The sequence below is a fragment of the Osmerus mordax genome, chromosome 25 (assembly GCF_038355195.1).
Source record: "Osmerus mordax isolate fOsmMor3 chromosome 25, fOsmMor3.pri, whole genome shotgun sequence".
Lineage (NCBI taxonomy): Eukaryota > Metazoa > Chordata > Actinopteri > Osmeriformes > Osmeridae > Osmerus > Osmerus mordax.
Window position 1 is genome coordinate 4519198 of NC_090074.1, and position 14370 is coordinate 4533567.

The following is a 14370-nucleotide window of genomic DNA, read 5'->3' on the forward strand; positions in this document are numbered from 1 at the left end:
CATGATTATGGAGCGGACATTGAAAGAAACAGAACGACAATCTCTCAGGCGTCTGACTAGACCAGTGGGCCAATGAGGAGGCTATGGGCAGGCTGCATGCCAGCCTCCTGTCTCCCTGCAGCAGGGCCAAAGCTGTTCTATTTCAAGGACAGTATCTGCCACTCAAGTGAGGCCAGCGACTTGTCCTCCAGTCATGCGACGCCGCTTTCTTTAAAGCCACCCACGGCTGTGGCCTCATCTTCTCCGCGCTAGAAGAGAACCCTGACCCGCTTTTCGGACTAACTTCTTCCGGACTATAACTTCTCTCGTGTCGATTTGATGACGTTTCGCATGTGAAGTATGTCCGCTCTTAATGTCTCCTTGCTTGCGTTGACCACACATGCGGTCAGTGTTATACTGTACGTTGGGAGTTAGGGAGTAGGTTTCACATGCAACAGACCGAGCTGTCTTGTGTGTGGTTTGACCTAAACACAAGCATGTGGACGTTTAAACCAGTGGTGCTTAGATGGATCCGAACTCCCTTCTAAATCCAGATTTTGGTCATATTGGATCTGATGGAATAGGTGGACAGGGTCTGAAGGGTTAGCGTAGAAATCCACTGTTGTGTAAGCAAATCTGTTACCCTGAGCAACAAGCCAGTGGACTTAAACAGCACAGGACCATGTGTTGTCGCCCCCCCCCCCCCCCCATGTTTGTCGGACGTGTTTGTCCCGTTAGAGACACTGGTTGTGGAGGCACCAGTGGGACATGGGAGTTTTTGAAAAACAACAGCACGGCCAAGCTGTCACTGCATGATCCACTCTAAAGCATTTCAAATGTTGACGCCAGGAACTCAATTTCACTAATTGACCCCATTTTATTTTGGTCCGCGGCCAAATTGCGCCTGCAACCCTGGTGTGTGTCCAAGATCCCCCCCCCCCCCCCCCCCCCCTTGTGTCCATCGGAAATGTGGCACGTCGACTTTAAAGCCTGTTCGCTCGCATGTCACTGTGGTCAGCTGATGGGCTGATGTCACCTTGTTATCTCCAGGTTCCCGGTGTGGGCTGGTCAAGGGAAAAGAATGCAATTTGACCTCCCGGCTCTCTCTTACCCTCACGTTTGACAGGTGCGACGGAGATTCTGTACTTGTCATCCCTCTATGCATCCATGATCTCCTTCTGCTTGTTAAACACCCGTGTTACAGTAAGTGTCCTCGCTGCCGACGATTCGACGGGGCATCGAATAAGAAACAAACAGATGTGTTCACGTGGTCTGGGGAAAACGAAACACCGTTTTGTTCTTATAGCTCCACAGTGCCCCCCCCCCCCGAGTAGGCCCTGCCGACCCGTCATGGTGCTGTGCCTCTGTGTCTGTCCAGATATCCAGGAGTTCTACGAAGTCACGTTGCTCGACGCCAGGAAGAGCGGCAGGCAGCGGCTGGAGGAGGTCAACCACACGGCGCGGCGCTGGGAGCGGACGGCCTCCTCCGCTGGCCCGCTCCGGCCCGACGCCGGCCCCGCGGAGAAGGTGGGTGTCTCGACTCGTCACGCAGCTAGGCCCCCTCCCCGCACGCGGCGGGCCGCGGGAACGGCCGACCGACCACTCGTTTTCTCTTCTGACACGTTGCCGGGTTTTTTTTTTTGGGGGGGGACGGGGGTTTGGCGGCAAGTCATTTGCTTCAGTGGGTAAAGTACGTTCCGAGATGCAGTCATTGGTTCCCAGAGACGTCCCCTGCATTTCGGAGCCCGGGGGCAGATCTTTCCACCCACCCCTTCATCAACTCTCCCCCCTGCTTCATCCAGAGAGCCGGGCTGCAGACTAACATTCCCAGCTAATTGGCCCTTTAAAAAACAGACTTCCTGTTGAAAGAGAGAGGCTCCGACGGCCCCGTGATGTATGCTCGCACGCTCCACCCGTGACAGTCGAACCAAAGGAAATGAATAGAGTGTGCTAAGTGGACGAGGGCGCTAAAGTCTCCCCTTTTAAGAGCGATAATGAGGAAAAAACGAGGACGTAACCAGGAGCGGTTTTATTTACTAAATCAGAAGCTTCTATGAATTCCCTGAACACATTGTTGTTGTTCCAGGGTTGACTTAATGCCTCCATCGATCACAGTGTCAGGGTGCGTTTCTTATCCAGAATATTTGAGGCCCACAAGGTTTTAGTTGAGTTCAGGCTTGCGTTTCCTGTTTATCCACTAGGGGGAAGCTAGCTCTTTGCTTTCAGTACACAGGTAGGATGAGCACCAGGATAGATTATTCTACCCATCCAGACCAAAAAAACAAACCATTTCCAGATTCATAGAGCACGACCCTTAATGTGACTGTGGAACACCTTTGTGAAAAACCAAACGAGAGATAGCTACTAAAAAACACAATGTAAAACGGAATACTGAAGGATTCCGCTGGATTGTTCTTGCAGATGCAATGTCCTGTTAGTCGTCCTGTAGGTGACCGAGTTTGCATTGCGTGTCCGCGTGGGCTGTTTGTGGTGTATATTTGACGTTGCTCTTGGCATCTGCCCAACAAACACACTAATCCTCTGGTAATCCTATTCCTACACAGTCAAACATTCCTCGTTTCTCCCCTATATTCACCCGGCTCTCTTTTCCCTCCCCAAGTCGTTTCAAAAACCGCCAGCAAACGTTCATCTTGATTTCAGTTCCGCACGTCGGGGTCCGATGGCACCGTCCCTCTCATGCTGAGGGAGCAGGTGACCCGCCCTAGATGTGGAGAGGGGCCTGGGTCTCCCGGCAACGCTATGGATAAGTGCAGAGATTACAGGAGTCCCGAGGGAGACTGGGACCATTAACACCCGGGGTCATCCGTCACGCGCTCACGCTGCCATCGCTCCTCGGCGGGGTCGTCGGATAGATGCGCATTCATCCCCCCCCCCCACCCCCACCCCCGTGACGTAACTTCAGTATTGTCTGTGGAGGAGTGAGGGCAGAAAGTTCTGGATTTACAGTACAATAGGCTCCATAAAATCTGTCTTCCCTCCATCTGCTTATTTGGGTCTGAATGTCCCACTGGCCAGTGAGCGGATGTCAGCGCTGCCCCCCCCCCCCCCCCCCCCCCCTCTCCCTCCTGTGTTATGAAACACAAGGAGAGTGTATTAAGCTGTGCAGACTAGATTGATGGCTTAGCAAGAGTTATTTTTTTTTTGGTGTGGCCATGGGTGCTTATACCGTGTGTCCCAGCATGCAATCTGCCTCAGGATTTTATGTCAGTGTTCGTTGTTTGTCAGCACACTTCAGTCTAACGCTGTACGAGCGAGACGTATTAAATATGCTTAGATTAGTGTGATTCAAATGACATGCAACAGGATTAGGAGCGAAGATATGGTGAGTAAACTTGGGCCCGATGATTCGAAGGTGGACTATTCAGACAATTTGGTTATTATTGTGTACGCTGCTCAAGATACGTGCGTGTGTGTGTGTGCTGGCCGTGCACTCGGTGGCTGTGTGCGTGTGTGTGTGTGTGTGTGAGAGAGCATTCTCCAAATATACTGTAAAGATTTATTTGGAAGCCTTGGACATTCACAAAAGCATTCGTGTTGACGTATTATGCAGATAATAGGCCTGTAAATCAGGAAGTCAAAACCAGTAAAGACAATAAAAAGGACTCATGCAAATAGTTTCATGATCTAATCTCCGCTAAATGTGTCTCAACGCCTTAGCGACCCCAAAAAATTAAACGCATCACCATTAAGGTCGACGCTGTTGAATCATTTAAAATGTGTTTTTTTTAAGTTTTTATTTGACATGGAATGATATACTAACGTGTGTGTGTGTGTGTGTGTGTCCAGATGAGGGAGCCCGGTAGTTCCGAGCCCGGTGGGAAGGAGAAGTCCGAGGAGAGCGTCCCGACCAATGATGTGAGTACTTCCAGGCCCCGCCCCCCCCCCCCACCTGCTCACCTGCGAGTCATGACTGAGGTCGTGCATAGTCTCCATGCGCCGTACACTGCCTGCCACTTAGCCGCATTCATCCCCCCCCCCCCCCCCCCCCCCCCCGGCCAAGACGCCCGTTGCTTCAGTTGAATTTGTTGTGTAGACATTGTGAAGTCTGCTTGAGTGTAGAGTACCAGTCCTGCTGTCAGAAGAGCACTCTGACTCCGCTCTGTAGGATGTTTAACAAAGAGCTGAGCAAGCCAAAGGAGATTATACCTGTGTGTGACGGGAGCCATGGCCCGAGGGCTTGAGACCGGAATAATCCGTGGTCAGACCCGTGTCATACCGGAAGGCGAGACACTTGGGACCGTTTGATTTTTTCTTTCATTTACCCATCACACAGAAGTCCGTAACAGGTAGCCGTCGGTGTCAGACGTTCGTTGGCGCGTGAGGGAGGAGTTCGATTTCTCCTCAGCGCCCCCTCGGCGTGGCCTCCTTGACAGGCTTTCCGACCTGCGCGACGCACGGCACGCATCAAACGCGCGGGGGTGACCTCTGACCTCGTGCGTTAAGCGCGATAAGAAGACCAAAGCTTTAGCCCCCCTTAATCTCAGAAGTTGTCGCCATTCGTAGGTCAGCGGTCAAGAGTAATGCAACTAAGTGTTTTGCTCCCCGACCGACGAAACAATTGGCCTTCGTAACCTCGGAATGACAACACGTCCCGCATGTGGGGGGCGACGAAGTTAAGTGTGTTCCTCGTGGCGCATAATGACATCAAGAGGAGCTGCCTGAGCCTCGTCTGCTGCGTAGATTAGGCACACGGCATGCGTCCGATCGTGTGCGCACGGACACGCCAGGACGGGCTTTTACGGGCCGGGGAGGAACAGCAGGGCCCGCCGATGAGAGCGCTCGTCAAGGTGGTTTTCTGCGAGGAGCCCTCACGGGACGATTCGCGGTCTCGCAGACAGCAGGTAGGGGAACTGGGCAGTGTCTGGGGGGGGGGGGGGGGGATTATTAATCCTGAGTACGCAACATGGAGAAAGATAGACACTTGTTTTGATGAGCGTGCTGTACATAATGCCATTTTAAATGTGATCTTGATTGATTACTCGTTTGTATTTTTTTTATTATTACCAATCGCAGGTGCTGATTACAAAGAAATTTTATTTGAACCTTAAAGTTAGATCAAACGTAATCATTATCCGATAGCGTAGAAATGTGTGTTTTGGTATCTTGAAATGCAATTAGAATGCTTCTGACAACATTCAATTTCCTGGAGTGACCACATTACTTTGCCTTAAACGTATCCTACTATTAATATTCCTCAGGGACACTGATGAACACTTCTCTGACAGTTAGACACATGACTTCCATAAAGATGCCTGACTTGTGGCATTTCCATTCGTTTGTGAGTGTGCTCAGTGTGTCGTCTGTGGCATCTGTACCTATGAAGCCAAACGAGATGACTGCAACCCGGGCACACTGGCACCCCGACGAGGACCTTCTCCTCGGAGAAGGTCTCTTCCTCTCGGTCCGACCTGCGACAACGATTCTGTTTGGGCCCCTACGGGCATGTGACCTCGTTCATGGACGGAAAATATGCAAATTGTCTCAGCGGTAGATGGTAGCTGTGGCTCCTCCTGCTTGGTGAGTCGGTGTCTCTACTTGTTGCCTTGTGTGTTTGAAGGTCTGGCTAGGTGCTCTTCCTCGGCACTGGCCGCGTGCTTCTGCTGTTGGCCGCCGCGCTGCCGCCGTCAGACGTATCATCGCGTACGCGTCTCCTCGCCAACATGTCGCGTGTCTACGTGTTCTACTGCAGTCTCTATTTATTCCAGTTACTCGGTACAATCCAAGTTCGATTGTGGCCGTCATTTTTAGGCGGTTGACATGTTTCTGAGGTGACAATGCAGTGCTGACTTGCTCGAGGTATCCAGTATCCACCTGTTCAAAGGGTTTGTTCCAGAACACTCACAGCCCTCGGCCCGGTAAGGGGGGCTTTGGTAAGTACTTTCCTGGAACTCGGCGAAGGTGAAGTGTATTGTTACTGGGCATCCCAGCGCCCCCTGGCTTGGTTTTCTAAAATGGCCTCAGCTGGCACATTCGAGACGCCGTTTTCAGTACATAGGGCTGATTCATACACCCTCTCCGTCTAACCACTCCGAAGTGTCTCTCCTCAGATACACGTACACACCAACCCACGCACACACACACACTGTAATCGGACACGGTAATCAAAGATGGCTAGCTGAAGCCAGCAATGCTATTTGGTTGAGGCAGAGTCCACGCTCAGTCGAGCAGCCAGCTCTGTGATAATAATGAGGAGAGCGTCGAAAAGAGGCAGACAGAGAGATGGAAAGAGTCCGAGAAGGAGATGGCCAGTTGAAAGAGAGAGAGAGAGAGACATACTATAAAGACAGAGTGAGATTGGGTGACATACACAGACAGAGAGGGAGAGGAGAGATACACAGACAGAGAGAGGAGAGAGAGAGAGAGAGAGAGAGAGAGAGAGAGAGAGAGAGAGAGAGAGAGAGAGAGAGAGAGAGAGAGAGAGAGAGATAGACAGTGTGAGAACAAGGACAGGAACAGAGTCAAAAATAAAAAGAGGGAGAGAGAGAGAAGTGAGTGAGCGAGGAGAGAGTCTTTGAGAGAGAGAGAGACAGAGAGAGACAGACTGACTGACTGACTGACAGAGAGACAGACAGACAGACAGACAGTGTGAGAACAAGGACAGGAACAGAGTCAAAAATAAAAAGAGGGAGAGAGAGAAAGTGAGTGAGCGAGAGAGAGTCTTTGAGAGAGCCAGAGAGAGAGAGAGAGAGAGAGAGAGAGAGAGAGGGAGCCCGATGGAGTCGGGGGCGAGGGAGCCGTCGAGGAGAAACCTCATTCTTTCCGCTCAGCCGCAGCCCCTGTCGCGGCCACAGACACCACCACCACCATCTCTCCTCGCATAACGCCTCCCTCCCTCCTTCCTTCTTTCGCCCCTGCCGTCGCTCGCCCTACGGTAGAGAGGAGAGGAATGCGCCGCGGTGTGGAGGTGGCCAGGCTAGTGCCGTGCCACTGTGGCAATCCATGCTTCGGTGTGTGTGTGTGGGGGGGGGGGGGAACGTGACGCGCGCTGGACTCGTACGATTGCGTCGGGGGAATCATGATTGCCTTCAGCACTGTGGAGGAGGTCTCTAGTTTCTCACGGGGGGCCTGCATCCACTAGCGGCCGTCTCTTCTGCCTTCCCTGCTCCGTGGCGGCTCTCCTCCTCCTCTCCCCCACCCACTCTTTCTTTTCTTTTTTTATCCCCCCCCCCCCCCCCACACACACACACACACACGTCTCTCATCACCACCGCTAACCCCCTCCTTCCATCTCACACATTTTCGCGGTGGTGATGAATCCGAGTGCAGGTTGAGATTTTCTGGTGTTCCAGAATGGATTGTCTTTGCATCGTCACCACCAAGGTAAGCGCCTGCCGGGCGGGTGATGCGAGCCGAACGGAGACGCGAGAGAGAGTGACAGAGAGAGAGACAGAGGGAGAAAGAGCGACAGAGAGGGAGAGGGAGAGAGAGAGAGAGAGAGAGACAGAGAGAAGGATGCAGGGAAGACATGTGCCTTGTGTATTCTCCTCCAGCGCTGGTTTTTCGGCAAATTTCACGGCGCTATCGCTGGATGTGTGCGTGCCTGTGTGTGTGCCGGTGTGGGTGTGTGTGTTTTGAACGCGCTGCTTTTCAAACCGCGCTATCATCGTTATCTGTTATCGACTCCATATTTCAGTTTTCTTCAGCGCGTGTGTGGGTTTGTGTTCGGTTTTCATTCCTGTCTAAGTCCTGTCAGTGTGACCCGCCTGTCGGCAGCAGTTGTTCCCCTTGGCAGTATCTAGGACAGAGTATTCAACACTGTGGTTCCTCGGTTGAGTTTCCCATGTCACACTTGAACTTGTCAGAAACTTCCGGCAGCCTCCTCTCGGCTCCGTCGGAGAGGTAACAAGGCTCTGTGATCGTATGGGAGTCAGGTGGCTGAGCGGTGAGGGAAGCGGGTTAGTAATCAGAAGGTTGCTAGTTCGATTCCCGGCTATGCCAACCAAATGACGTTGTGTCCTTGGGCAAGGCACTTCACCCTACTTGCCTCGGGGAGAATTTCCCTGTACTTACTGTAAGTCGCTCTGGATAAGAGCGTCTGCTAAATGACTAAATGTAAATGTATGGTGATCAGCAGCCCGTCAGAGTCTTGAGAGAACTCTGTCTCTGGATTCAACAGAAACCTTTGGGCTCCCTCAGACAATTAGCAATGGACTAAAAGGACCCATGGCGGTTGTCTGACAGACATTTTTTAATTCTACTTATTCTACTTATGTCAGTGAACGCTCTGTTAAGTGTGGCTTCAGTTTGAGTTGAGGTAATATTGGAATTTCTCAAACTGCATTGATATAGGCTCCTCTTGTCGGTAAACACATGAAAGGTACCCACTGGTTGTGTTATCCATCTCTGTCAACCTACCTACGCTTGTGTTAAATCATTCATAGTGACTGAATTCATATTTATGGGTTATTTTGTAACTGACTGAAATTGCTGAATATCTTAGCCGCCGGGTCATGGAAGCCAATGTTTGCTGCTCCTTTAGCTGGGCAAAGTAAGAAAAATGTGGTCTTCTGTGAGAGAGAGTAACGAATGCGGTTTTACCGGCACTGGTGGAGAGGAACAATGGAAGCTGTACAACATCTCCGTAAATGAGGAAAATGTCTATGACACGAAGCAGAGGCTGAGTCGCCTCAGGGATGTTATGAGGGACAATTTCATGCTTTTGAGAGCACCAGTTGCTGAGCCCATCTGCTTCCCTTGGCGTCGCAGAGTGTTCTGAAACGCAAACAGGATGCCGATGGAAACGGCTAGATAATCTGCATATGGATTTGAGAATGAGAATGTTGGATAGCGCCGGGCGCGAATAAGCAGCTCAGTCTCTGTCGATCGGTGGGAAAACGAAGAACGCACTGTTTGTCCCTTAACCATGCAACACCAGAGGAAGAACCTCTCTCACTTTCTCTCTCTCTCTCGCTCTCGCTCTCGCTCTCTCTCTCTCTCTCTCTCTCTCTCTTTCTCTCTCTCACTTTCTCTCTCTCTCTCTCTCTCTCTCTCTCTCTCTCTCTCTCTCTCTCTCTCTCTCTCTCTCACTTTCTCTCTCACTTTCTCTCTCACTTTCTCTCTCACTTTCTCTCTCACTTTCTCTCTCACTTTCTCTCTCTCTCTCTCTCTCTCTCTCTCTCTCTCTCTCTCTCTCTCTCTCTCTCTCTCTCTCTCTCTCTCTCTTCATCCCACCGGTAGAGTGCCCATGGAAGACACACAACAGGCTGATGAGGAGGATGTTGGGTCGTTCTCTGAAAGCCTGGTGAAACATTGATGAGTTTTTGTGTGCCGTGTTAAATCCATGATGAGGAGAGCCATACCCTGCTGTAACCCTTTTCCCGAGTCCGGGACCAGCTGCAGAATAGCTCTGTACAGGGACTGACTTTTGTACGGTGAAATGTGTCCTCACCATCTTAGTCTTTCGAAAAAAGTAACATTGAAAAAAAAAGTACAATTGAAGGGAAAATTCACTCAACTGAAATTGTTATGGACATGGCCAACCGGGTTTAATTTTGCATGCGATTGGGTTTTTGGTTCAGCTGCCTGATGTCCTAGATGTCAGAGGCAGGTGTGTCTTTGTTTGAGAGTGCTGCTTCAAAAGGCGGCGAGATTGAGTGTGTGTTTGTGTGTGTGTGTGTGTAGTGTTTATATGTGCATGTGTGTGTCGTTGTCTGGCCAGTACTGGGTACAAAGTTTAGTTTACGTGGAACCGGGAACACCTTGTGACTCTGGAAGCCCCATCTGCCTCTGGCTCGATATTCATTTGTCCCCTCACCTTTTCTGGACTGTTTACACCACAACTTGTTGATTGCATGTCAGCCTTGATTAATTTGTGTGTTGCTCTGGTTAAGTGTGTCTGTAAAACACCTCCCCATGAACTTATAACATCAAATGTGTGCATAGAAAGGGAATTTGCTTTGAAGGGAATTATCAGTTGATGCCGACAGTTTAGCCTATGGTACAACCAAAAGGTTTCAACATATACCGTGTGTTGTTATGTTGGCACTGCATATTCCAAGGAAATCATGAATGGATTCTTGTTTTTTTGATCATGCGATTGGCAGGAACAGTAAGTGGAGTCGTGTTTATTGTTAGTTCTGTGAAGACAGACATTTTGCAGAGTAGGCCAGAAAATGCACATCACTGGCTGTGCTCCGCGCTTCAAATAGCATCAGCAATAGATGCCTTCGTGTCACGCGCCAAACAGTGCCTCAGAGAAGCATCGTGACATGGTCGTCTGCTAAATGTCCAGGAGGTAGCATCATTACGTTAGGTATAATCCAGAACAACAGGGATTATTTTTAAAGACTGGTGAAAACAAACTTCTGTTTGATCCTTCATGCTCTTGTGTGCTCTTAAAGAGCACACAGTTTGTAATAGGGCAGAGGGAGATTTAACAACAAGTCGAGCAGTGTAGCTACAAACAATGGGCTAGCGCAGCCCAACTACAGTACACGTTTGAGTGAAATCTCTCTCAGGCAGTCCCCGCTTGTCATGAGAATTTCTAGTGAATTATTGAACCGCTGATGAAACAAAGCACAACATAGCTCCTTGTGGCCCTGTGGAATATGCCGGGAGTTTCCCTGCTCTTGGACATTATTCACATCTTGCCAAGCTCACTCATTTGTTTGTCATGTGAGAAACGGTTGCTGGACAGCGAACTACTGTAGCCACAAAGTTGTTTCAATGGGTTGGTTGTTTACCATATAATAGCTAGGAAACATAGTCATGCAGTTTGGCTGCCTCTTCGGGTCACAGACCGTCAGTCTGTCCTTGTATTTGCAGGCTACGTTATAGTTATACCTCGATTATGTGTCAGTTGGCTTTTTTGAGGACACTGTGGCGTTGTTAAGAAATGGACTGTGGCAAACACTGGGGGCGATGGATTGGTAAAAAGGGTAGGTGTCTAGATGGACGGTTGGAGGAGGGAAGTCGGGGGTCCAAATCCTGGTGTACGGGCGTGGTGGACATGCATTTTCAGACGAATGCTTTCAGCCACGGCACTGCGAACCGTTCTTTAGCAACCCCTAAATCTTTTCGTTCTTCTCTCAGCACTTCTATCCACAGCGCTAAAGAGACTGGCACCGAACCCATGTGGTACAGCGAGGTGAAGATTCGGAGTGTGAGACTGTGATTTCGCTCGGCGTTAATTGAGGCTGGCGGGGAGAGAAAAGATAAACATAACCTGTGGTAAGGCTTCTCCCTCAACCCCTTATCAGTACAGAACCGAAGCTGCTTTTTAAGAGCTCATTAAAAATTGAATTTCAAATCCTCTCCATACCTTCGGTCGAGCCGCCCCCATCGGTTCTGTCAGCGCGGCGTAATGATATGCAATTTACGGTCCACGGGTTGGTTATGTAATGCTACTGGGAGTCGTTTAGTACTTAGAAAGAGAGGGAGTAACAGAGAGAGAGAGACAGAGAGAGAGAGAGAGAGAGTAGAAAAATTGATAGACGTACACTCCTACACTGGTGTGTGGATTTTCTTTGCAGGGTGGCACTGTTTTTAGAAGGACCCACCACTCTCCAGGAAATGATCTCATGCTACGAACGGTTCCCACACAAGTGATCTTTATTCAACCCAAAGCAGCATGAGCAATGTGTGGGGTCATGTGTGTAGGAATTGGACATCATTGATTGATTTTGCAGCTCATCCATGCATTATTTTAATGCGGGTCCTAATGTTGGTATGAGTCATGAAATAAGTAGTTAAGTCAAATAAAATGTCAAAGATCTATATTTTCATGACAACAGCCCTCTCCAAGATTTTTACATTACATTACGTCATTTAGCAGACGCTCTTATCCAGAGCGACTTACAGTAAGTACAGGGACATTCCCCCCGAGGCAAGTAGGGTGAAGTGCCTTGCCCAAGGACACAATGTCATTTGCCACGGCCGGGAATCGAACTGGCAACCTTCAGATTACTAGCCCACTTCCCTCACCGCTCAGCCACCTAGGCCGACTTGGGCATGGAAACGAAAGGACTCCTCCGTTCACACGGAGCCATGGCCCGACTCAGCCATTCAGCTTCATGCTGAAGAGTCTGGCCCGAGTGTGAAACCCTTCCACGCTTTCTAATCCCGTTGTCCAGCTAAGAGGTGTCCCCCTCTGAGCCCCAGGCCAACGAACGGCGACGGGATGAGCTGCCTCCACGCGCCTCCACCCCGAACGAGGCCCACACAGCTGCACTCTCGCTCCAAAGCAAAGCCTCTTTCGCTTCGCGCCCGGTGTTCCACTAAAGATATACAGTTGACGACTTTGGTCGCTCTCAAACTCTGACCGCGCGAGCTCCGGCCCGCCACCTACTCTCCTAAGCGCTTCCCAAACGTGGGGGGATTTGAAGGGGGCGGGAGGGTGGGAGGAGGGCAGGAGGGAGGGAGGTGGTTATTTTCAGCCCGGGTGGCGTGCTAGAAGCGCTCAATATGCCCAGGGAGGGTTTAAAGCCTTCTAGTCTCTGTAGGAGACCTTCCTGAGGTCAGATCAGTAAGACCTTCTTACTGGGGGGGAGGGGGGCTCAAGGCGGGGGGGTGGGTGTGCTCACTCAGCAGAACAAAGAGAACCGATCGGCTCAATAACCTTCTGCTGCGCACGATAACTCTAACCCTGTGAATGGAGGAATCTCCTCGCTTCTTTACTAAGGGATGCTCGTGTCTGCCTCCGGATGCAGTGAATTAATCTTTGAAGGTGATTTCGTGATGGTGAATGCTGGTCCTGGCTGTTTCATTTCAGTGCGTCCGATGAAGTCCTCCTGGAACCCGCCGGAACGTCACATTTCTATCTAGTTCATCAGTTCAAGCCCAGTCGTGTTTCCTTACTCTGACCCGCTTTGTGAAAACCATAGCGTACCGACACAATTTCTTAATAATAATAAGCTCTTTCTAAGTTTTAGATACGTTTCTAACTCATCTGTCGGAAACACCCTTAAGAAGTGGAGTCGAAACAGTCTTAATGTCAAGTACCACAAGCACAGCGTCCGAAAGGAGCAATGTCGGATGCGCCACATGGCCGAATCATTCAGAGGATCTTTGGTTGGAGTGTCATTAACCAGTGGAGGACATTTTGCATGGCTAGCCTTTGTGATAAATGCCCCTGATACCTTCCTGGCACTAGAAGGCCACTTTGGGTCTAAATGTGGGAGCCCAATTCTGTGTGAAAATTGGAACTGCTTAAAAGACAACTGTGGCTGGAGAAATGTGGCTCTGCTGTTCCTATAATTACCGGGCCTTCTTTGGTCTTATTACGGTTGACCAGTACTGGGTGATAATTTGCTTAACTGGGGCAGTTTGAGCATGTCATGTCTGTCCCTGGTACAATCTTGGTGTAACAGAGATTGTTGTAACACAAGTTGCAGGGGGGAGTAGAGGGAATTGACACTATTCTGGCGCAAATTATATTCCTTCTATAGATTGTGGCAGACATTGTAGTCCTCTAGGCGAGAAAATTGATGTTTGGCAGCTCTGGCCCATACTCAGCCTACTTCATAGTGTAAGGTTGACTTTCAAACCAAAACTAAATGATGATTTAACCCTGGAAGCGACAACCAAGTCTGTTTTATTGTACAGCATTGGAGCCCCAGGATAGAGGACTTAGAACACTCTAGAAGCTGCAAGTGTGTCTACGATTCAGTGAGCAAGGGGATTAAGCCGTCACTCTGTGGTCGAATTGTGAGCATTAAGCTGTGTGTGTGTGTGTGACAGACGAAGAGAGAGACTTTTCAAGGGTTCCTTTTTATGGGAATGTCACCTGAATTTCTGTTTAACTTCTAGGAACAGATTTATGTATCGTTGAGGTCCCCCCGACCTCTTGCCATCATTTCCGAGTACTTTTCGTACAGTACAAACACACAAAAAAAGCAACGACATGCATTTTAATTTAGATTGTGGCGGCCAAAAAATTCTATTGGGGCCACTTTGAAGGGCCGTGATCCAATCATGTGTTTCATTAATGTAATGGGAGGCTTAGTGGAGCTACTGAAGAGGAATCCTCCAGGCCCAGGAGGGCAGTGGGAGTGGAGATCCGCTATGTGGGGCAGTGGGGATTATCCTGTGAATCATTCCACAGACGACGGACGACGATACCTGAACAGCCACCCGATAGCGTTGTGCTATGCTATGCTATGCTAAACTAAGCTATGCTAAACTATGCTGTACTTATATAATCTGTCATGACAGATACAGTAGGTAATGCAGAATTGCTGCCTGTACTTGGTGGAGGTGCACTATTGGTAGTGAACTAACGAGAATACATTCTGAAATACACTGGGTTTGTCAGACAGAATAGACCTCAATGGCCAAAACATTGTAATACAGAAGTATTATTCCAGTGTCCAGGGATTAATTTGAATTCTTAGTGCACAGCTGGATAAAGGCTTTAGACTGTAGACTTTACTT